This window comes from Phoxinus phoxinus, assembly GCF_949152265.1.
Source record: "Phoxinus phoxinus genome assembly, chromosome: 17".
In the NCBI taxonomy this organism is placed as follows: domain Eukaryota; kingdom Metazoa; phylum Chordata; class Actinopteri; order Cypriniformes; family Leuciscidae; genus Phoxinus; species Phoxinus phoxinus.
Window position 1 is genome coordinate 6,913,437 of NC_136892.1, and position 22,733 is coordinate 6,936,169.

The 22,733-nt window shown below is 39.6% G+C and overlaps 1 protein-coding gene across 1 annotated transcript in view; it reads left to right on the plus strand.

The window, feature by feature from the left end:
- The window catches only part of gabra3 (gamma-aminobutyric acid type A receptor subunit alpha3), a gene marked incomplete at its 3' end in the record, with an annotated part of 406,040 nt that overhangs the window by 39,740 nt on the left and 343,567 nt on the right, over positions 1-22,733 (plus strand). The window lies entirely within an intron of this gene.

Here is a 22,733-nt window from a genome sequence, read left to right on the forward strand (position 1 = left end):
ACATGGATTTGAGGTTTTCTAAACAAAACTTTATCAAAAGATGGAGCAAATCTGACCTTTCGCGAATTGGGGAACTTAATGTTGTCCCATGACACATAATAACATTCCATTCTAGAGATGTGCGGATGGGCTATTATTTCATCCTCAAGTGCATCACTAAACTCCTCATCCGTCCACCATCCATCCGCACCAATATTTTTGGACCAATTTTCAATACCGCACCCGTCTGCCTTCCGTAGATTGTTTTAAGGTCTATGGGCGCTGCTGACGCGAGCCGCAAGGCTAGAAAGCTCTTGGCTGTTCTAGAAAGGAGACTGATCCAATGCAGCAAAGATATAACGGCTAAAGTCCCTAGTATATTGGCTATGTTGTATCCCCAGAATTCCGATCGGCGCACAGGGACAAAAATAAATAAATATTTTCACAGAGTAAAGTCTTCTTAAAGAGATCGCACGGGCGCCTCCACGTCCTAATTATATGTCTGCTATATTTGCTTCTTATTTATAAATTCCAGGCAATTGGTTGATGAAACAGTGATTAAAATTAAGATACAATTTATACAAAACAAAACACTCTACAAAACAAAACTTAATAAAGTGGTCAAAATAACCTCTGACCCATCTTATGATCCTACTCATGCGGTTCACTTTTCATATACCGGTAATCAACCTAGATTAAATAAAAAATAATAAAATAACATTATATTATGTAAACATAAATATGGAATATAATTTTTTGTCATTAAGACATGTTGGAAACATGCGAATGTATCTGAGAATATTCTTAAATAAGGAAATATATATTATTCAGTGAATGGCCCATGCCAAATTACTGCGTGATGAAAATTTTACTATTTCAAAGTGTGCTAGTTTTTTTCTGAGGTAACAACATTTAACAAAGTCTGTCTAGCAAAAAAATATGAAGGCTGGGATGTAAACCATATGCCTAGCCTCGTTTTGCCAGCACTTTTAGACATCATTCCATTTCTGTTCTAAATGTGAAATAATAAATAAACGTGTTCCTTATTATGTTTAATTGCCCTAGCCTCCGGTGTGTGCGCTGGTGTTTGCATGAAATTCTAAAGCGGTTTACCGTTATACCGCGGGAATTTCTTGCTTTTCAACCGCGATAAGAAAAAAATCCATACCGTCCCAGCCCTAGCAACGACATGTATAGTTTCTCAAACGCGTCCTACAGTCTTAGAAGAAAAGGTTCTATAGGCTCTTTGTATTTGGAACCCCTAAAAGGTTCTATACAGAACCCAAGAAAGGGTTCTTTCTTGTCATTATAGAACCTTTTTAGCATAAAAGGTTCTTTGGAGTTGAGTAAAGAACCCTATGGTTCTATATAGAACCCCAATGAACCCTTTTTTTCTAAGAGTGTAGAACCTTTTAGGGGTTTCAAATACGAAGCGCCTATAGAACCTTTTAAGGTTCTATATAGAACCTTTTCTTCTAAGAGTGTTACTAACTCTAATGTGACCACACCCACGCGCGCAAGAGCGATTGACATGCAAATAGTCCACGTGAAGGAACCAGAACTGTCAACGCCCTCATTACCTCAAAACAAAGATTCAGAGACTTCAGTAACATACTTCTCTGCTTTTCTTTGAGTTTGGGAGACTGTGTTTGTGCTGTACTGTTTACCTTGGATTACCTCAGAAGAATTAGAAGAACGCGATTTGAAGATGCGTATTTTCCATAGACAGTATATAAACTGTATTTTCCCAGTGACCTCAACCCATGCCTTGCTCTGATTGGCTGTAGCTCATGACATCACATGTGGTTGAGTCGTGCGACAGCTCCGGATATCTAGCATGCTAGATATTTTTCTGGGCTCGGCGACGTGTCTGCGAGGCGTCTGCGAGCGTCTTTGATGCATTGTTTTGCAAATCGGGCTTAAATCGGGCTTACAATCCTGTAGTGTGAATTAGGCATTAGTTGGTCAGAACAAAAGTGGATGTTACTTACTTTTCAGATGACATTTTCCGGTGAAAATTCTTATGTTGGTCATACTTCCAAAAAGTAAAATCTGTGATTCTGTGAAAAATTAATGATATCCACACCGGCGTGGTGACTGACAGCCGCACATTCTCCTCAAAACATCGGATTCATCTGCGCTGTGTCGTGCCGAGGCACAACCCACGTAATGATGATAATTCCGCAAATACCTGCAATTGCAGATTTCAAACAGAGATGGCAACAAAGAGGAAAAATTACGGACTGCAGCTTTAATAAATGATTTTTGAGATTTTAAATCACTGAATTTGAGTAGTTGTTTATGCTGTTTTAGTTCTATTTGAGACAAGCTATTAAGGACGCAAACACTAACATGGCATTGTTGATTATGTTTTAAGAACAACAGCCTTCAGAATTTCCCATTTAGATGAACTGCTTTTAAATTATTCAATATCCACCATGCTAGCAATACTCCTGAGGCCATGTGTATTTAATGGTCTCCAATTAGCCTAAGCATACAACAGACAAGTGTGTGTTTGTGTATGTGTATGACTTTTTGGAGGACAGTGACAGACGGGCAAGCTAACAGCACAGAATTACTGACACAGCTTGGCATGTACGTAAAGATGGTCAAGGTCTTTGACCTTCCTCTGATGCTTTGACAGTTTCAGCAGCTACATATAACTCTCTTTTGTCTGCTTGTTTTTCTCAGACTTGTGTGTTGCTGCATCAGCCAATCTTTGGTTTATGAACTTTTTTACTGACTTTGTCAGTAGTGTCATTGAACCACTGTAGTCATTGAATTATGTATCTTCTTTAGACGAGACCAAAACAGGAAGGAAGTTCACAAGTCCTCACAATAAATGAAAATCATTATGCTTTTGTATTATGATAATAATATTATGTATTATTACTGTACATCACACAAAAGATGAAGCGTCCCATTTTCACTTCAGAAAATCACTGTAAGAGCTGAATAAAACCGTACAAGAAGTGTGCATTAAAGTCTTATCCATTGTCTCTCCCTTGTATTATTATCAACATACACAGCAAATTACACAAAAACACTCATTACAACTAACAGTAAACAAATATATAGAGACTTTATGCCTTTTCATGGGGTGCTTAACCCTCTGGGGTCAGCAATTTTCTTCACATAGTGGCACAATAGACTTAAATTGAAAAAAAGAAATAAGAAAAAAATTATCTAATGTGTCCACTTACAATCAAAACATTGTGCTTTTGTAAAACAAAGAAAATAAACAGGGCGTGCTTTCTACCTCTCCGTCTCTGTGAACTTTATATGTGATACTCTATAAACAAACAAAACTCAGCGAATACTTGTCACACATTTATGAGCAATATATCTTTATAAACGATCTGATTCAAAACGTAAACATCAAAATAAATAAATATCATCTAAGTAATTTGTATAAAACGTACTCGGGTTACTGACGTGACCTCGGTTCTCTCTAGAGATAGGAACGAGTACTGCGTAGTAAACTACGCTATGGGGAAAATAATTTTCCACGAGAATACTGAAGCCAAAAATTATCCTTAATTTTGTATAAATGTAAAACGCGTTGCCACAGCATACAGACCTTGGCGAGACAGCTCGCGCGCCGATTGGCTGCTCTGCGGGCAACTGCTTAAGCCTATCGAGCGAGACCTTGAGTGACGTCACACCCGCGTCACGTCCCGCCGAAACGGGCGTGGCTTAGGGCTATAAATTGCGCTCGCAGGCTTAACTCTGTGATTTTTAACAGTGAAGCAAAACAGAGTGCATGCACGACAAGATACGCAGTACTCGTTCCTCTCTCTAGAGAGAACCGAGGTTCAATAGTAACCGAGTACGTTCTCTTACGAGAGATACTCTCGTACTGCGTAGTAAACTACGCTATGGGGAACTTGATGTAAAACGTTGTGCGTGCTGGGATCCGACACCATAGACCCAAAGGCGACCAGCCGGGGTACATACAGTGCATAATCACCCAGGGGACTCACAGGGAATCCTGGAAGAAGAGGGATTCAGCCACTATCTTCCGAAAAAAGGCGGCTTAGAGCGGCCTTGCTATTTATAATAGCCATATATAAACAAGACTGCATTTCAGGGGATTTCTATCCCCTTTTGGCCATATTAGACCGATAGTAACCTGGCTTGTAGAGCGGGAACCTCTAGGTTATAAAACCTTATAAATGTAGACGGGGGAGGCCCAGCCTGCCGCCATACAGATATCTTGCAAGGCAATCCCACTTGACCATGCCCCCGATGAAGCCATGCTTCTCGTGGAGTGCGCTCTGACACCCAAAGCCCTTGGTTGTGTAAGCTAGAGCTATTACGTCCACTATCCATCTGGATAAGCTCTGTTTCGAAGCGGCTAGTCCCTTAGAACGGCCACTAAACGAAACAAAAAGCTGCTCCGTCTGTCTGAAACCAGACGAGCGAGACACATATGCTCTCAAACCAATATTGGCCATGACGCTAGCTAGCGAGAGGCTGGGCTAAAGCGTGCCGTGAGAGTGCGGATCGGGTCAAATTTTTCTGTACGAGCCCGGCCCGCGTCCAACAGAGCAACCGAACCCGACCCGAGCCCGACAGGCATGAAGATATTTATGTGTTCAATAATGTGTTTTTTTTGTCCTTTGTTGTGTATGTTGTGTTGTAAATAAATCCAAACAATTACAAAGCTGTTCTTTTTTAAATCTCTACTCATTCTTTGCGCAAGGTTCCTCATAATTATAGGGCCTGATATCACCTGATAGGGCCATTATGGGAGGGTCTTTCTCAGGTGTGTGAAACATCAATATTTATGATGATGCACACGTCCTCGCATACAGCTTTCTTACACAAAACGTATTACAAATTTTAAATCAATATATTGTTTTATCTGAGTATGCGTATGCAGGAGGATTTTCACATAGTTGTGAAGCAAATATTCTAGGCTACGTGATACAATTTTCAAAAGTATTGTGAAGAAATAATCAGTATGGGTATTATCACCTTATTTCAGTGACAATGTTTTTTTTCACAAACCATGCACAACGTCATTATCTTAAACCTACACACTTTTACATACATGCCACTTACATATTTTTTTAGCAGAGTTTGTGCTATGAATATGTCACAAGTAACAGAAATAAGCACAAATGTCAGAACACCTCCAGGACCCAGAAAACACCTCAGACCCCAGAGGGTTAATAAACTGGTAAACTTTATATACATAAAACAACTCAGATGAACTGTAAATAAAGTGTGTGTGTGGTGGTTACAAAAGATAAAAAGTAAATAAATATGTGATAATATGTGATGTAAGATGCGACAAAATGAGAATGTATTTCTTAAAGTTTCTTCGACGATTGATGTTCTCTGTTCAATCGATCATTTATTCGATTACTTTTCCTTTGGGGAGTGTTTGTCTGTGTGAGGAGGGCGCTGCTCAAACAATACACAGACTCATGATTAGGCCTGTCGCGATAGTCGATAAATCGATTAATCGCACGATAAAAAAAATGACCTCGATAATTTTTCTAGCCGCGATAATTTCATTTGCATACTTGTTTGTTATCCGCGACTGAATGACAACTCTCGTTTCCTTAGCGTAGGAGAAGTGAACCCTCTTGTCAGTTGCATTGTCTTTTGTGTGGGGAGGCGGCGCTTGTCAGTCACATGGACTGTGTGTGGGAAGGCGGGAGTGCTTGAGGCGACTGCCGAGAAGAGAGAAAAGACGAGACGCAAGTTGTGACATGGAATTGGTTTCAAAGCCAAACGCGACAGCTGCAGTGTGGGAGCACTTCGGATTTAAACCGAATGACCGTGGTGAACCACTTAACCTGAGTGAGCCGGTATGTCGCATTTGTTGTAAAACAGTATCGACTAAAACCAGTGTTGTGCATGAACGCGTTCAATGAACGCGTTCATATTTTCGCTGAACTGAACGAATCACTTTACATACAATGAACGTGAACGAGAGATTTCTCGAGAGAACTCATCTGATTTTTTTGTACATAGCATAGCCTATTTCTATTTGTTAGGATTTTAGTAGCCTATCATAATGATTAGGCTAATAAATGCACGCACAATTATCCGTGAACTTGATTTGAACAAATGCCTTTCAACTTGTGTGTGCAAAATTCAGAATAAAATTAATGTGCAGAAATTTGTACAAATAGAGAGTAGGATATGTAGGCCTACTATACTATAGCCATTAAAAAAAGCGCGTTTCATATTTGTTAAAATATTATAATGTTATTTTTTTTCTTCCATTTATGTTGATTTATGAAAAGTGAACAGCACGACCGAGTAAGATATGATGCGCAATATGTGACATGGAGCGGGTCAGACATGATTTTGACCGTTGAAGTTGTTATAGAAAGCCTTTCTTTAAAGTGAATTTCGTTTTGTATAAATTGTATCTTAATTTTAATCAATTTTTCATCAACCAATTGCCTGTATTTAATGAATAGGCCGACAAAACAAATATAACTGAGGCGCCCGCGCGCTCACTTGCACACGTGAACTAGAGCACATCCTAAATTAACGAAACTCAGTGTATGCCTCACACAGACATGACAAATACACAAAATACACAAAGCTTGAAATGTCTTTAAACAAAATAATTCAAAAAGAAAAAGGCTACTCTCTGATTAATCCATTATTAGGCTTATTGATGTGCATTTCTCTCTATAAGCGCGTTCACACGGAGATGGCGATCGTCAACTTCATCTTTGCAGCCGAGTCGACACTTTTAGAGAAAACACTTGTTTATTAATAAAAATCAATACACGCGTCACCGGATTTACAGATGCACGCACACATATTATTTCGAAATGACGAGATATTGTGTTGAAATAACATTATTATTATTAATAATAGCCTACATCTTTGTTAAAATAATTTAACAAATGAACGGGAACTAGTTCATTTTTAGATATGTGAACTTAGTTCATTTAAAAAAAGAAAAGAACTATGACTAGTTCATTATCATCTGTGTGAACTGAGAGACTGAGAGTCCATTGCTTTTATTGTTTTTGGTTGTTTTGTTCATTGTTATTGTGGATATTGAAAATGTTTTACATTTTCAGTGTTAAATAGTCTTTGGAAAAAAAACGTTTATTGAATTTTGAAAGGTGTATGTGCATTATTATGCCATTATCATTATTCTAGATGAAAATGGTCTCAGATCGACAATATTATCGTTTATCGCGATAATTTCTTGGACAATTTATCGTCCAGCAAAATTTGTTATCGTGACAGGCCTACTCATGATTGAAACAGCAGCTCTGTGTCCTGTGTGTTTAACCCTCTGGGGTCTGAGGTGTTTTCTGGGTCCTGGAGGTGTTCTGACATGCTCTGACATTTGCGCTAATTTCTGTTACTTGTGACATTTTCATGGCTAAAGTCTTATTACACTGTATTCAGCACAATCTCTGCTACAATAGTATATCAGCAGCATGTATGTAAAAGTTTGTTGTTTTGAGAAGATGTTTATGCGTGGTATGTGAAAAAAAAAGGTGTTATTTCACCTTACTGAAATAAGGTGATAATATCCATACTGATTATTTCTTCACAAGACTTTTGAAAATTGTATCATGTAGCCTAGAATATTTGCTTCAAAACTATGTGAAAATCATATATAAACTATAAATAATAATAAACTATAGGGCTGCACGATTGTGGAAATCTATTTTTAGATTTTTTTAATTAGGTAAAAATTGCCTTTTAAAAAAAATATAGCCTATGTAATGAACACCTTGTTGTTTCTTGAAGCATATACGTGCAGTGCTGCTTACAATAATAATAACAAGCCTATAGCTGCTAGGCAGCCTATAAATCGTTAAACACTTCAGTAACACTACACTAGAGTAAAAATATAATTGATTATCATATGTTACTTCAAATATTTACAATTGTTATGACGTTATGAAATGAGATTGGAGTAAAAACATGCATTTTGCTTTTCAAACAGACAGCGGGTGCAAGAGAACATTTACTGAAGCGATGGAGCCGCTGAATGTGAAGTTTATGCAACAATAACACTAAATAATATAATTCAGAAGTATTTCTTACCTTAAAATCTTTGTCTTCAAATCGCGTTCTTCTTCTTCGGATGTAAATCCAATAAGCTCGCTCGCTCGCGCGCGTCTTCCAAACTCAGCAAACAGCAGAGGACTGATGAGGTTAGGTGCATTGTTTTTGAGGTAATGAGCGCGATTTGCATGTCTATATATTTTGCGCGTGTGGGTGTGGTCGCATTAAAAATAATGAGCAAGGGTTTGAGAAACTGGATATCTTGTTGGTTTTATACAAATTACTTAAACAGAGAATATTTGTTTTCTTTTTGAATCAGGTCATTTAAAACTACACACTTAAATGTTTATAAATATATAGAGCTCATAAATGTATGATAAGTATTCGCTGAGTTTTGTTTGTTTAGGGACGTGCTCAAGAAAAAAAGTTCACGAGACGGAGAGGCAGAAAGCACACCCTGTTTATTTTCTTCATTTTACAAAAGCACAACGTTTTGTTTAGATTGTAAGTGGACACATACAAAAGTAGACATCTCACAGATTCTTTTTTCATATTTATTAAGTCTGTATGACCATACATGACGGAGTATTTTAAGTCTATGTTGCTGCTATGTAAAAAAAAACAACAGCGTTTACCGACCCTAGAGGGTTAATGCTTATATCTCCCCCTCATCAGGCGGTGAGGATGCTACATGTGCGTGCTCTCCCTTTCATTACTGTTGTGACCAGTATCTATCCGGAGACTGTAAGGATCACAAACATTTTGTACTGATCCATCCTTGAGTAACAACTTTTTTTTTAGCTAAACCTGTTTTGTATTGTCCCTCGTTCACAAAGCAGTTCGGTGTAAAATGATTTGTGCAAACATACACGCATTTAGGTATATGGGAATTAGTTATAATTCTCAAAAAAATTATTAATCTTTGATGTCTTTAACCCTCTGGGGTCTAAGGTGTTTTGGGGTCCTTGAGATGTTTTGACATGCCCTGATATTTGTATTTTTTTCAGTTGCTTATAAACATATTAATGGCAAAGGTGTAATTACACTATATTTAGCACGAACATGGCTATCATAATATGTGAGCAACGTGTATGTACATGTTTGCATTTTTGAGAGAATATTATTTATGCGTGGTTATTCAAAAAACTCAAACTTAAATTTTCTGAAATAAGATCACAAACGACCAACTTCACATATTCCCACAATACTTTTGACTAATGTTGTCGCCTAGAGTTTTTACTTCAAAATGATCTGAAAATCATCCAGGCTAATCGTCCACATTAAACAATAGATTGATTTAAATTTTGTAAGACACTTTTTGTTTGGAAAGGCAATATGCAGGTGGGCGTGAATGATCCAACAAGGTCATGAATAATGTCCTCATTTCCACCTGAGAGAAGACAAAGACCTGCTAATGCTGCATACTAATGAGCATTTCATTCAGGTGTCACTGAGCCACAAGAAAGAATGCAAAGACAACACACACACACATGTACATACACACACACACACACACACACTCACACACACACACACACACACAAATCATTTAAAGAGAAGGCTTATATTGACCTATTAAGATTTTGTTTGCACCTTGTAAATTAGGTTTTGATGTGGCAGTAAAAACTTTATAATCTATCCAAAAGGAAATGTTGTCTTTCAAATTTCGTCTGTAACATATCGTCTTATATATTAGGGCATAAATGTTAATTTGCAGTTTAATATGTTGCTTATACAAAGACATTTTATTTCAACGTATTCAGTCGATTTTTACTCATCTCAGTAGGCAATATAGATAGTTTGCTAAAAGCGAAATTCACACACACAGACATGCGCGAGCTGTAGTAAACAACAACATGCGTCTGTGCCGTTCATTCATTCAAACACAGAAACACGATTCAAATTTAAACAGTCTTTTGCGGTTTACAGACACCATTTCATATCGCGATTAGAACAAAGCACTTACTGATCATCTGCAGCTGGATCCGTTGTTAGGCTACTCCAGCACGTTTGAGGTAAAATTTCCAGGATTATCACGATATTATTATTCCTCACAGCGAGTGTGTTTTCCAGCTGTTGTGGGCGTTGACTGGTTTGCATGTGTTGCCTCAGATTATCTGCGTCTGAATAGCACGCGCTCTCTATGGGCGTGTCACATTAGCAGAGTAATGAGCTGCCAGAACGATAATGAGAACGGCTGATCTCTCGCTCTTTATATATAGATTACATAAACAGAGAATATTTCTTTTAGTTTTGAATTAGATAATTTAAAACTACACTCTTAAATGATTATAGAGATATATATCTCATGTCTGAGTGAATAGTATTCGCTGAGTTTTGTTTAAGTTTAGAGACGTGCTTCAGAAAAAAAGTTCACAGAGACGGAGAGGCATAAAGCACTCCCTGTTTACTTTCTTTATTTTACAAAAGCACAATGTTTTATTTCGATTGTAAGTGGACACATAAAAAGTAGACATTTAACAGCTTATTTTTTCATATTTCTTAAGGCTGTATGACCAAAACTATGTAAACTAACTAGGGATGTTAACCGATGACCGTTTGACCGATGGTTGACCGTATCAACGTTAACCGATCAAAGTTGTTGGTAGTCGGTTAAAAAAAAAAAAAAAGTGATCTCTAAATTAGTCTATTATAGACAGTGGACTAAACGCTACTACAGTTAGCCGTCATATTCCAAGATCTTTTTGTGTGAAGTGAACAAATCCCTCACTCAATCTTTCATAATTCGCCCGTTTCCGTTTGTACTTAATAAACCAATAAAAACATTCGGCGCGAGGTCACAGCGTTTGGGTTCGCGCGCTCACAAGGATTGCGAAAAGTAAAGGCTACAGGCTAACACACTCGAGGTTAGAGCCAGGGCAGACGACAGGAGGAAGCGTGCGAGGAAGAGTAGTGTGTGGGACTATTTCACCAAACAGAATGACACAGATGTAACGTAAGTTGCAACTTGTGTGATACAGCGCTTAAATATGAAAATACATTACAAATACATTTCAGTGGTAACAGATAAGGTGATCATCATCTTTCTTTATTATTGTTAGCACTACCTCAAACTAAAGCGGCGTCTCTTCGGTTCGGAGCTGTCATTTTCTGAAATGAGCCGCGGCAATGTTTCAAATGAGCTTCTAACGCTAGATAAACGCCTTTATTTTCAACGCGATCACCTTGTACCCAAACCATTTCGAAACTAAGGAGCCGCTTGTCCGCCGATTACATACAAGCTCCTCGGCGCCGCGTTTGCGGGACTCATTCGCGCTGTTGGGGATTTTAAAAAAGTGACGTGAGTGGAAGGGCGGCGCCGGCGCCGTGTGTGTGTGTGTGTGTGTGTGTGTGTGTGAGCGGAGGCAGAGCGGTGGAGAGAGTTGCGAAATTGCAGGCGCGGCTCGAGATGGCTGTTATTTCAAATAGCGTACCATATTTTAAACTAATCGGTTAACCGGTTTCAACCGGCTAATGAGGCTCGGTGGTCGGTCAATAATTTTTTTTAGTTTTCGCCATCCCTAAAACTAACTAAAACTATTTTGCTATGTAAAAAAAAAACAAGCAAAACGTGCGGGCCCCAGAGGGTAAAACCAACACCAAGGAACTTTTCGTCTGCGGTCGCCCTACAGGTTGGAAGCGGAATTGTCCATTGCCGCTGTCGTAAATAATTTAGCCTACCACAGCCTACTGTCGCACGCATGCTCGTCGTTTATCAAGCACCGGCTTTGGAATGAACAATGTCCACAGACAAGGTAGAGTATGATGCATGATTTTATGAAAGTATGATGAATTTTGACATCAGAAACGAAGGAAAACAAAATAATGACTATTGTAACGCTTGACGTAAAGCAAGTCAAATTTGTAGTTTTCTTATGTCTCATTAGAACTACAGAAACACAACCCGATCTGGCAATCTTACATAGTGCGGTTATAGCAGATAAAGGACCGCTGAGCGGAGGCATAAGTGCCTTTCACCCTGTTACGACTTGATGAACCACTGAAGCGATTTTGGAAACATTATTTTAAGGTAAAACATTTTCTTTAGTGTTGCTTTAAGCTTTGATGTCAGGAGTACATGAAGACTGCTACTGTATGTTCACTCTTACATCCAACAACAAAACACCTGAGTTGCTTACGAGACATTCTTGTTGCTACAGTTACTCTGGCGTCGAAACAATGGCAAACTGTGTACAGCTTACCCAGGGCGGGTCTATGCTAAAACGGCAGTGTCTGTTAACAGTCGTGGGAGGGGCCTGTGCAAAGTGACGTCACTTTGCCCAGAATCTGCGAACGGCTTATTCCGAGACAGTACTTATGATTTATAGGGATTTTAAGAAAATGTTTTTCATTATAGGGTGGTTGTGTACACACACTGCCTGACTAAATCCTGACTGGAAATCCTTGCAGATACCATTTTCTTCTAAAAAGGAACATAGTTGTGAGGATACTACATCTTCTAGTATTTTTTGACAGAAAGGATATATTCAAGATAGGTATGTATTTGACTAATTATCTATTATCAAGTTGCACATTTTTTTTTAATAAGAGGTTTAAATAACCTTCTGTGATCTGATTAAAAAAAAAAAAAAACAGACAGAAAATATAGAATTTTATAGTATTCTGCACAATGATAAAGGCTGTGTAAATTAGCATTGCATTATAAATATAATCTATTATGAAAATAGCCGATATGGTATGAAGAACAGATAAACCATGCGTCGTCACAATCCTGTGTTTATTATCTTCAAAAGTGTCCATCTGCATGTTATAGCGATCTCTGAAAGCATTGTTTATGTCAGGGGGTTCTTGGAATGTCACATGATATGCCTCTTCCTTGCATGTGCCATTTATGGACTAAATGTGCATAGGGTGCCCTCAGGCTGCCAGTATGAATTGAAAACATAGTACATCAGAGTATCCAGCGCTCATAATGATTACATCGACGCATTTTGGGTAAATATGGATTAAATATTACTCATCTGTATATAATTTTTTTTTTATTATGTATAGTTTGTCAAGGTAATTACATTACATCTAACAGTAACAGGTTTTAGCCAGCGTAAAAGTTTTAGGTACATATCCTAATGACAAAAATGAATTGAGAATTATATTAAGAAGAGGATCTATGATAACCCGACCGACCCTATCAATTTAGGACCGATTATTATTCTTTTTTTTCCCTTTTAGTCCGACCGACTTGCCGGTTGTAAACTTGCGTTAAGACCGACCAATTGTTTTTTACTCTTCAAACAACTAATACAAATGCAATAAAATAATATTCATTATATTTAGTATTGTGAATATAAATTGCCTAGGCCTACACAAAAACGTAGGCTACGTTCTTTCTTTTAAATAAAAACCTGTGGCAGCATCATATATGATTGTTTATACCATTGGTAAACATGTCACGCTATGTACGTCCGCTTCGTTTCATTCACGTGGTAATGATGGCTGCGGTCACCGTTCAAAGTCATACGAGTTCGGGCTAGTGTTGTCAAAAATATCGATATTTCGATAAATATCGATACTGAAATATCTGAACGGTACCAATACTAATTTCCCGAAGTATCGATACTAGCCGCGCGGTCACTTTCACTTCTCTCCAAAGGCGCGTTGACAAACACCACACGTGACGCACTCGTCTCATTCGCTCTGGTTAAATAGCAAAAGGTGAAGTGAATGGAAAGATGGCGAGGGCGGCGCCCCCGCGACCGGCTTTGGTTGATAGATAAAGAACACCGCGAGCGGGCATGTCGGAGAATAGCGCGGACACGCGTAAAAACACACCGCGAGCGGGCATATCGGAATCGGAGAATAGCGTGGACGCGCTACACACCGCGAGCGGGCATGTCGGAGAATAGCGCGGACACGCGCTTCACACTGCGAGCGGGTATGTCAGAGAATAGCGCAGACACGCGCTTCACACTGCGAGCGGGCTGCGGGCACCCAAAAGATTGTTTGACTAACAATAATCCCTCATATCACTCATTTTTTTAAATTATTTTATAGGTGAAAACAGACTTAAGGAACAGGCTCCAGGGGTACCATTTAGCAAGCATAGGCTACGCTCAGCATCAGGGGTGTTTGTTGTTTGGACAGACCTTTCCCCACTGCTAAAAAAATTCTAAAGGAAACACTGTAACTCTTCTCATTTTAACTTTTTTGAAACATTAACCAAGATGGCCTAGTATTGTTGTTGATATGAGTGTTGTCTCGTTTTTTCACCGTAATTCTTAAAGTTAACATAATCTGACTGAGGAATCTTAGACAAGTAAATATTTTAACTGTGGTCAAATGTAAATTAACTTGTGCCTATTTAACTTTATTCAGAAAATTATTATTTAATTCTGCAATTTGCCTTCATTAGCGATTATCATCAATTTGATTACACAGATATTAAACTAAACAGCTAGACAATGGCATCTCTGAATTCAATAATGAAATGCCTTTAACTGAAAATGTAATGTTTAATCTTATATGTACATTACTGACACTCTATCCTCCAATTTGATACTGTTAAGTGCTTTTTTGTTACAGTAGGTTATATTTTAATACAACGGGTCATGTTAGCCCTGGTCCAATTAAAAAATATTAACAGATAGAACTCAGGACATTTTTGTTCATGTAAAATATACCTCATTGTCATGTTCTAGACTTGTTATATTTAGCTTTAAATAAAAAAAAAATACCCCCTTAATATTGTGGCAGTTTTCTTCTCTGTGGTATCGAAAATGGTATCGAATATCGATATTTTTCAAGGTATCGTATCGAAGTTAGAAATTCTAGTATCGTGACAACACTAGTTCGGGCACCATAATACATAAAAAAATGCATTCAAACATCTCGACATCGTTTTAACTTGGCACAAAGTTCTGGAAAAACTGCCCAGATCTTTTCCCATCCCTTCTCCCCTCTGGTCTGTCGACTGACCTGAAGGATGTTTTTCATTGATGTTATGGCAGTCCACTCTGCTTATTGTTTTTCGAGAATGTTGCACTCCTGTTTGTCATTGTGCACGAAACTTCACTCCAATAAATCATCAGAAATATTGCTGACTTGTGTGTGTCTCAAGCGCCCTCTTTATGTTCGTCCTAATGTCTGTTAGTTGTTTGTGGATTTGCCTTTATTTGGCGATTGGCGTTGAAAATGGAAACATCTTTAGACATGGAAAATCGATTTTACAATCGATTAAATAAAAACCTATGTCTCAAAAATCAAACAGTATTTTTTCACAAAAGTGACAGCCCTAGAAAGCAACGTAACCGGTCTCTGATTTGTAGGTTGCATTGACACCTAGTGGATGCAAGTAAAACAGTATAACCTAGTAACGAGTAACACCATTGATATTAAATATATATTTCTGTCAGGTCCATTAAGTCAAGAACACACATGACAATAAAAATGATTTAGGAAATTTTTATTGAATAAATTGCAATTCAAGTTGATAAATTCTGAATTACATTTTTTTTGGGTGGTATGGCTCTGTTCAGGGAGTCCTCTGACCTTTCATGAGCACCATGTAATAGCAGAGAGTCAGAGGACAGCAGCAGCATTAGGGAACACTCACACAGTTTAGGACTGGGGGAGAGCTGAACTTTTCCCCCATATGAACAGAACAGCAACGATGACAGAAAGCAAATGCCACGTTCTACACGACACGGAGGAGCTGGGGAGGTGGCGGGCTGCAGAGAAGCGAGCAGCAAGCAGTTAGGAGCGAACTGAAACTGCTTTAAATAGGGCGCCCTGTTTTTAGCATAGCCATTAGCAGCGAGGGGAGTCGAACAACTGATGCACTGATGCAGCTCAGCTGAGCAGGGGTGCGTTTCCCGAAAGCATCGTTAGCCAACTATGGTCGCAAGTTCCGTCGTTATCAGCATAGTTCAACGATTTGGTGTTTCCCGAAACCATCGTTCCAACGAACGTTCGCAAACAGCATCGCAAACTTGTGTGGTTGGAGCGACAGCTCTCGAGCTGTGGTTAGAAGCATAGTTTCTAGTTTACATGAGATGTAGACTGAATAAATCCTTATCTTTAGCAAAATAAGCAAGCTGACATTCAGTACAACCCGTGTTATTTATTTAGAATACATACAAATGTAATTTACGTCTTTTAGTTTGTCAAAAGATTTAAAACACCGTTTTTGAAGACTGCGCATGTGCGAACGCGCTCTACTATGTAAGAACGAGCCAAATATTGAGTCTGGTAATAAAGCAAAATAACTGAGAAAAATTAGAAATGGTCTTCAGATGCCATGTCTGTAACTTATATGACAAAATCTAGCGTTAATTCGATCTCAAACAGATTAATTAAAATAATTTATTAGTCCACCACGTGCGAGACGTCATAAACCAGCGTGGTTGAACGATACTTTGCGACATATGGTTTCGGGAAACAGTCGTGACGAGCTAGTTGATTTCTCCAACGATGCATCATACTATGGTAGTTAAGCAGTGAGCTATATAGTTGTACGGGAAACGCACCCCAGAACAGCTGATGAGACCGTGTTGCGGCCAAAAGCGTTAGCAGCGTCTTGACTACTTGGCCTGCCAGAACTGATGCTGACACTCTTTTTTTGTTTACTTTTCTAACAGTACAGCACATATTTAAAGCTATACATTTTAAGACAATGTTACCCTTGTCAGTGACAGCACGATATGCAAATTTGTTTAAATGCATACCTACGTAATCACCATGACCAAAATTGTACTTAATTTTTTTTAAGTATAGACCTGCCTGCCGACCTTTTTTTTTTTTTTTTTTTTTTTTTTTGTTTGCTGTTACTGCAAACCAAAATATTTTTGATGGCCTGACTTCTGGAAATATGAGTATCTTAGTCGATATAGGGTCTAACATATATGTGGTTGATATAGATGATTTAACGAGTTTAAACAATTCTTCCTTTTCTATAGCAATGAATATAAAAAAAAATGTCCTCAGGGACACACTACAATGCTCTGTCTGATGCTATATACTGTAGTAGACAGTTGCCTAGTTATCATTTTCTCCCTGATATTATAAATCTTGCAATTAAAGAAGTTCATAAAGTCATACCGCTGTGCTGTTTGGAAACACCAGAAGTTTAAGCTTTTTTTCTAGTTAATTTAGACACTGTATCAAATAAATACTTAGGGTTGTGTTTTTTTTCTTCTAAGGGAGTAAAAGAATAAGCATATTTGGCAGTTTAAGGCCTTTCTGTATGCAATAATGCGTTCTTTCCATGAAAAATCTCTAGTTTTGTTTTCTTATGCGCTCAATTTTTCGGGCTGCACTCTTTACGCCTGTTTCAGACATACTCCGTTTGCAGTGTGTATGCGGTGTGTATTTAGTTTTGAACGTTAGAGCGTTCACAATGCACGCGGATACAGTGCAGTTCCAGGAGTGGTGTACATATAGCAGTGCAGTGATCGTTTCCACACAAGTCTATTTTTACTGTGCTGCACGCATTGAATTAAAGTCACAGCGCATGGTTCGTGGTCAAAATGAACACGGATTTACATGAAAATGTAGTAAACTCATCATAAATGCATTTGATTAAATTATTCCACTATTTTTTTACAGTGACCTTTTTCTTTAAGCCCAGGGTAAAGCAAGGAAAATGTTCCAGGTTACTTGACTGTAACCCTGTTCCCTGAAAAAGCAGAACAAGATGCTGCGCTGCTTAGCGCATTGGGAACATCTTTAATCGTGACCAGCTCTGAATATAGTGTGTAAACACGTCGATGAAATCGACCAGAAGTAATATAGCCTCTTTTGGTGACGCGCACCTGCGACGCGAGGCTATAAATAGATAGAGCCGCAGGTGCATCATCAGGATATTTTGTCTGAAGAGCAGTCCTGGGACATCATCTGCATGGCAATGCAGTGCATCTTGTTCCGCTTTTTCAGGGAACAGGGTTACAGTCAAGTAACCCGGAACGTTCCCTTTCAAAAGCTACAATTGATGCTGCGCTGCTTAGCGTATTGGGAACGAGAATGCACACACCACCGTGCTTGAAGGTGTCTGGACTCCTTACGTTTGTGAAGGTGTGCTCACAAGAACGCAGGAAAGCCCTAGACATTAGCTTGTGATGTCGACTCAAGGACATGAGAGCCCGGAGTGGCATGAACATCCAAGCTATAAAATCTTATGAATGTGTGCGGAGAGGACCAGCCTGCTGCATCACAAACAAATTACAAGGGGGCACCCCTTGCCAAGGCAGCAGAGGAGGCGACCCCTCTGGTGGAGTGAGCCCTTAGATCCGTTGGTGAAGCTTGGCCGCGCGCCTCATAGGCAAGAGCAATAGCATCCCTGACCCAATGTGACATGGTCTGTTTGGTGGCGGCAGCACCCCTGTTGCTGCCCCCATAACAAACGAACAGTTTCTCTGACTTATGCCACTGGCTGGTGCGGTGGACGTAGGTCTGAAGAGCACGGACTGGACACAGTCTGTGAGATCTCTCCTGCTGCGGAGTTGTGAACGGCGAAGGGCAGAAAGCTTCAAGAGTGACCGGATGTACAGCCAAGAAAGGTACCTTAGGCAGGTAATCAGGATGATGATGCAAAATCACTTTCACCATTCCTGGGGCAAAGTCTAAGCAGGATGGTGATATTGACAGAGCCTGAATGTCCCCAATTTTTTTTAGAGAGGTTATAGCCATGAGAAAAAACATATTTAGGGCCAGATGTTTGTCAGACGCTGACTCAAGAGGTTCAAAGGGGGTCTCAACCAGACCCTCGAGGACTATAGCTAAGTCCCATGAAGGGATCTTGCTTCTTACGTCTGGCCCCATGAAAGAAGCGAGCAAGCAGAGGATGTCTTCAGAGTGTCACCCCGTCAACCAAAGCGTGGCAAAGCCGAAAGAGCGGCCACATAAACCTTGAGAGTGGTGGGGCATGTGCCTGTTGATTATTCCTCTTGCAGGAAATCCAGAACTGAAGCAATCTGGGAGTTGACTGGATCTGCATTATGTACAACACACCATATTTCAAAAACACCCCATTTCTTTGCATAACTATTTCTAGTGGAGGAGGCCCTAGCACTTAGAATGGTCTCAATAACGGCAGGCGAAAGCTCTGTGCCCCTCAGTTGGTACCCGTCAGGGGCCAAACATGAAGGTTCCACAGGTCGGGCCTGGGATGGAATATCGTCCCCTCCGCCTGGGACAGAAGGTCCCTCCTCTTCGGAATCGCACATACCGAGCCGTTGAGGAGAGATATTATCTCCGAGAACCAAACTCTGTTCGGCTAATGCGGCGCTATCAGTAAGAGGCAAGACCCTTGCTGGCGAACTCTGGCTAGAACTCCTGGGAGCAGAGCCACTGGAGGAATCACATCCAGACCCAGGGGTGCTGGGTGACTCAGAGAGAAGTAGAGGGGACTTTGCGCTGTCTGCTGGGAGGCGAAGAGGTCCACCTCCGCTTCGTAAAATGTGGTCCAGATCTGTTTTACTACATCTGTGTGGAGTTTCCATTCCCCCGTGTGTAATTTCTGTCTGGACCGTAAATCTGCTCCCACATTCAGATACCCTGGAATGTAAACTGCCCTGAGTGACAGGAACTTTTCCTGGGCCCAGAGAACAATCTGCCTCGCTATTCTGTTCAGATTGCGTGAGCGCAGACCTCCCTGGTGATTTATATAAGAGACTGCCGCTGTGTTGTCCACCCGCACTAGGAAATGACAACCTCTCAACTGGGGGAGAAAATATTTCAGGGCCAGAAATTCAGCCATCAACTCAAGGCAGTTGATGTGCCAATCGAGCTGGTGACCCTCCCATTCCCCTTGAGCTGGACGACCACTTAAGACCGCTCCCCAGCCCATCAGGGAGGCGTCTGTCGTTAACAATCTGCGACAAGGCGTCCCTAGAGTGGGACCCAAGGCGAGGAACCGGGGTCTGAGCCACAGAGATAGTGTACGAAGCCCGTGGCGCGTCACTTTTATTTGCCTTTGAGGATTGGCCCTTGGATGAAATCCCCTGGCTTTTAGCCATAACTGAAATGGTCTCATGTGCAACAGCCCCAAAGGAATCACCGTGGATACTGAAGCCATGAAACCTAATATCTAGTGGTACTGACGAACATACGATCTTGGCCTAGCCTGACTTTGCTCATGTTTAGCCGAATGGTCTCGATTTTCGTGATCGAATCCCAAACGATCCTGAGATAAGTCGTTGTCTGAGCAGGAGAAAGAACACTTTTCTTGGTGTCGATTCTCAACCCTAGAGAAACTAGATGAGCTAACACGATTGTTCTAGTATTAACCAATCATTGATGTAATTTAAAATGTGAATGCATTTTACAATGGAGCCAGTGCTGCATCCATGCATTTTGTGTATGTGCGGGGTGATAGGGCTAGACCAAATGGAAGAACCCGAAACTGGTACAGATGGTACTCAACCAGAATGCCTATTACCGCCGCGCCAGCCACCGCGGCAAAACTACCGCGGTAAAAATAATCTAGTCGCATTTCAAAGTAATTCGCGAAATGACCGCCAGGTGGCGCAGAGGGGCATTGTGCAAAACAGCAGCTATTGCCGTATTTTGAAATGTAAGCGGGGTTAATGTCAATTAACAGATGAATAGGCTACTATAGAACATTGTTTAGGACAGAAAAATAGAATCATAATTTAAAAATAGAGACGAGAACAATATAGACTTTAGGCTATTTCATATTGTAGCCACGCCTAGACGTCGCTATATTCCAAGTTTTCTGAAGTCATTTGATGCTTTGTTTGAGGAACAGACCCAAATTTAAGCCAGCATTCACTGATAATCTTACTCCGTGGTTCATTTGGATTTATTTTTCTCATAACAGCTAAAATAACTTTAGGGCTCTAATAGGCTACTCCGTAGTTTTTTAGTCATACAGATCAGAGTAGAGCAGCCTACATCGGTCAAAACTGTAAACTTGTATTCATATTAGGCTAACGACAAAAGTTTATCTGTCGTCTCTGTCTCCGGGAACTGCGCGTCACAAAAATGAACCGAAAGCCACTTGCCTCCGCTCAGTCACGATAAGAAATCGGCTATGTCTAAAGCCTTTAAATGTCTAAATATTTAATAAATGTTATCTGATTAGGTAATCCGTATGAAACCGAGAGGTGCAGAGGATCTACTCAAACTAGCTATTGTGAGCGATTCCCAATGATGAACGGACAAGAGTGAAAATCTCGCTATAATTAAATGTAGTCTAGGCTAAATCGCCCTGAATTAAATTGTAAAAACAGATCAGATAATTTATTTGTCGAAATGCTGCGATATTGTTTCATTTAAGTTCATAATTATTCTATAAATGTTATTTAGTTTAGCAGCAGCACGAAGCACTGTGGTTCGGAAAAAAAAAATATAATTCACAAATCGCGCACCCTGTTGTAAGGATCCAAAGATCCCCGTGGAATTTAACATTAAGTTGAACATTGTATTCATGACAACAAATGAGCATGCGTTTGAACAAATGAACATGCGTTTGTATTTAGGTCTGTTTGGAAAAAGCTGGCCCAAACCGAGGTAGCGTTTTATGTCTTCAATTATTGAAATAATTAAATGTTTAGTAATAAACTTATATGACAGAAATATTAGCCTACTAGCCTACATACATGTAGCCTACATAAATTCTTTCATTATCAACACTTTACTAGCCTAATGCTAATGTCTAGAATTAAGTCTGAATTGCGACTTCTCTTTGTTTTAAGTCGGTCTCAAACTCAGATAGCCTGTGGGGGGTTGGGGGTTCATGAGGTGTTAAATGTTCTGTCTTTCATATGGAGAGTGAGCCTGATGACCAGGCAAAGGCAAAATACTTTTAAAGATAAATCTCTCCATGTGTCCATATGTAGGCCCTTAAATTATAAATATTGTAGTTTTATGTATTGTATTTAAAGGGGTTTCACACACACTTTCAGTTGAAGTGTTCAATCCATTTGTTTCAACTGGTTTTGTAGAATTTTAACATGTATGAGCAGTGTGTTTGTCAACAATCTGGCATTATCTAAACATGAACTATCGACGAAACGCGTTCTTGCCAACTAAACGAATGCAAGTGAGCAGCAGATACATAGCTCTTTTATTCGCGATCCACCTCGTTTTATTGTACGGTGAATTCAACCAGGCATTCTGTTTCTTTGAAGCAAGGCTCTGTATGGATGACACACAGCGACATACTAGGCTACAGTATTATCAGCTGTATGATGGGTTTTAACCCTGAAATGTTTAATTTCGTGAGAGACCCGACGCGCGCAGTGCAGGGAGACTAAATAAACTAAAATAAAAGAGATCCAGCGCGAGAGAGACGCAAAGAAAAACGCATGATCTTAATTTATGTTGCTTAGTTTGAACTATTTTCGTTTTGTAGACTAGCCTACTGTTTAATAAATTTAATTGTTTACTTAGCTGCAATTTCTTTGGCAATACAAATTTAAAATGTCGCAAGAATAAGATTCTGTTTCTTAGGCTACTTAGAAAATAAACTCTAACTCGATGCAACCCTGTCTGTTTTAAATAAATAAACTGCCCCCGACACTGTATTTAAACCTTGAAATGTCCAGGATCTGTTTTAAAAAATTTCTTCCTTTGCTATGGCGGGTATCAATGTCAGTCATCTCAATTTCGTGAATGATTCACAAAACAATAATTTAGCAGATTAAAGATAGCTTCATCATTTTCATTTTCTGACGCGATCGTCTGATAATCTTCCTACATCAGTTTTTGTCGTCTGTGCAGCGGCTCTACTGGAATGTAGCAAATTTATGTTGTAATGTGCCATTGATAAT